Genomic DNA, 2,500 nt, shown 5'->3' with positions numbered 1-2,500 from the left:
GCGGTTCCCAAACTCGGGTCCTGTGACAAGAAACATCCTTGTGGGGTTTGTTTTTTTCCGAGTCCCCGGCTTCTGAGAAATCAATTTCACGTAGTTTTCCGTCACTAGAGGCTTGCGCAATCGGAGGATGACGGACGTGTTCGGCCGCTCTGACGCGACTTCAGTCACACTGATGCTGGGCGTACGTATTTACTAGCTTCGCCAAGAATGTCGGTCGATGTTGACAGAAATATCATCTTTGCAAAGACACTATGTTGGTCAAGGAGGTGATTTCAGCAAATATATTCTGCCGAAACGCCGATGAGAAACTGTCGCACGAGCGGTTCAAACTTTAGTCCCGCCCACAGAGGCTCTGATTGGCTCGATTGTTTCTCCAAGCGAGAACAAGCCGTTGATGAGAAAATCTGAAGAGTGGAGGGACGAGATTCAGGAGTCTGAACCAGGCTGATCCCTACCTGTACCATATATACAAGTCTGCACTACATCATATCAAACCATAAAGAAAATCCTCTCACATTGGGGTTCCCAGGACAAAATCGTATCAACATGTTGGTCCGTGGGCTGATATGCCTCTATTTGGAGGTACAGGGTTTAAAAAAGTTTGGGAACCCCCCCTGCTCTGCATCACTAGTTTTCACATTTTATCTCTGCGGAACCAGATTTAAAAAATTACTTTTTCTTCCAACCCAAAAGTAACGTGAAGTGCAAACAAAAGACAGATAGATAAATCTTTATTTTCTGCTATTACATGCACCGGAAAATCCAACAACACATCAGACTTTATATACATGAGATAAGATTCAATATAAGTAGATAAATAGAATAAATAGTAGAAAATAGAAATGCAGCTTACGAAGAGCATTGATTAAAATAATAAACTGAAAGAGATTTTGTGCTACTTTTGAGGATAATCTCACCTTTACTTAACAGCCAGTAGCTTTGGATACTAACTTCTCCATGGGACTCATTTCAAACTTTCCCACGACCAGTATTTGGGTCCAGATCCAGACTTTGGAAATATCCGCTCCACCAAACTTTGCAGATAATAACAAGCCCCTCAACATTTCCTCTGCTGCTTTTTTCCTCTCCTAAAGGGAGCTGAAGTGAAAAACATGTCCAATATAACTCTTATAGACTGACGTTCTAATTTTACCATGCTAATGTATAAATAAAATAATTAAAATAGACCTATATGATTTGTTAAAGAGCTAGATCCAGGTGGTTTTGAGTCTAGAAGATTATGTATTGTGTGTTCTGCTTATACCAGGATGACCTAACATTGATGCTATAATGCTCATACAGTGTTAGGGTTAGACCGATATATATCAATTTGCCTCATATGCCTTTTATTAAATATCAGACATCGGCCAGTCGGTGACGTCCACCTCTGATGTGACCGAGGCTCCTCCTGACCACAGCTGCAGAAAAACCGTCTGGAAAACCTGCAATGAAATGCATTTTTCTTTGTTCATTTAATTTATCAATAATGTTTTCTGTAAATTGATTCATTCAGACTTCATTTAAACTCTCGATATACACCAGAGTTCCCCTATACCACTGAATAGGTGTGGTGGGTTTAAAGAGCTGCTGACACTAAAATAATTTCATTAATCTGGGTTTCAGTGGAGAGTTTTAGTGTCCCATGATGCTCTAAATGCTGTTTCAGAGGCTTTTCCACCCTGCACACAACGCTATTTTAAAAAAACGTATTGGCATGAAACGTCAACTTTAAACACGTTGAATATCAGCTCAAATGATCGGCTATTGGCAGCTTCAATCCAAAAATGTTGGTATCGGCAGCTTCAAACATCCGTATCAGTCGAGCTCTATTCACAGTATTCTGTCACATCACCACACAGTCATCTTAGTAGGAAAATTGTAATAAAGGATCAGGTGATTGTAATCAAACGACAGCCACAGCCAATGAGCTGTGTGTGTGTGTGTGGTAAAGCACCGTATTGGTAGCAAATGCATGTGACATCATGGGAAAACTATGAATACAGTATCCGCTCTACCTTTCAGTACACTCTAGCATGTTTTTATCGATAAAGCAGATATCATACACACTCATATTTAAGCCATGGAGCCTTCTTTTTGTCCTGTGCACCAGTGATTCTCAAAGCTCTTCATATCAAGGACCCCGAATTTAGTCCACATTTGATGAGATTTTGTCTCTCGGACCCAAATCTGAGAATAGATAGATATGATTTTGTCCAGATCTCCATGACTATCTATCTATCTATTGTAGGTAGAGAGATAACCGAGAAACTACGATTAAAACAGTCATTATTCTACATTCTCTAACTGTGTTAACTTCTTGTAAATGAAATAATGGTGCTGGGGACCCACCGAAACCCCCTCAAGGACCCCCGTTGGTCCCCGGACCCCACGTTGAGAACCACTGCTGTACACCACTGCAGCCTACAAACTCATTTTGTCAAAACACCAAGACTAAGCTTAGTTATATTCCACTGGAGCAGCTGGGGGAGGGGGGGGGGGG

General features: G+C 41.1%; 1 long non-coding RNA gene across 1 annotated transcript in view; it reads left to right on the top strand.

Annotated features, from left to right (window-relative positions):
* The first annotated feature begins 805 nt into the window (after positions 1-805).
* LOC144543566 (uncharacterized) overlaps positions 806-2,500 on the top strand; it is a 3,145-nt gene continuing 1,450 nt past the window's right edge. Inside the window, exons 1-2 of the long non-coding RNA XR_013508010.1 lie at positions 806-1,379; positions 1,929-2,500. The exon at positions 1,929-2,500 is cut by the window's right edge and continues 1,450 nt beyond it. This is a non-coding gene — a long non-coding RNA (uncharacterized LOC144543566). The remainder of the gene's footprint in view (positions 1,380-1,928) is intronic.

The sequence above is a fragment of the Centroberyx gerrardi genome, chromosome 23 (assembly GCF_048128805.1).
Source record: "Centroberyx gerrardi isolate f3 chromosome 23, fCenGer3.hap1.cur.20231027, whole genome shotgun sequence".
Taxonomy (NCBI): Eukaryota; Metazoa; Chordata; class Actinopteri; order Beryciformes; family Berycidae; genus Centroberyx; species Centroberyx gerrardi.
This window is presented reverse-complemented; position numbering and strand designations above follow the sequence as displayed.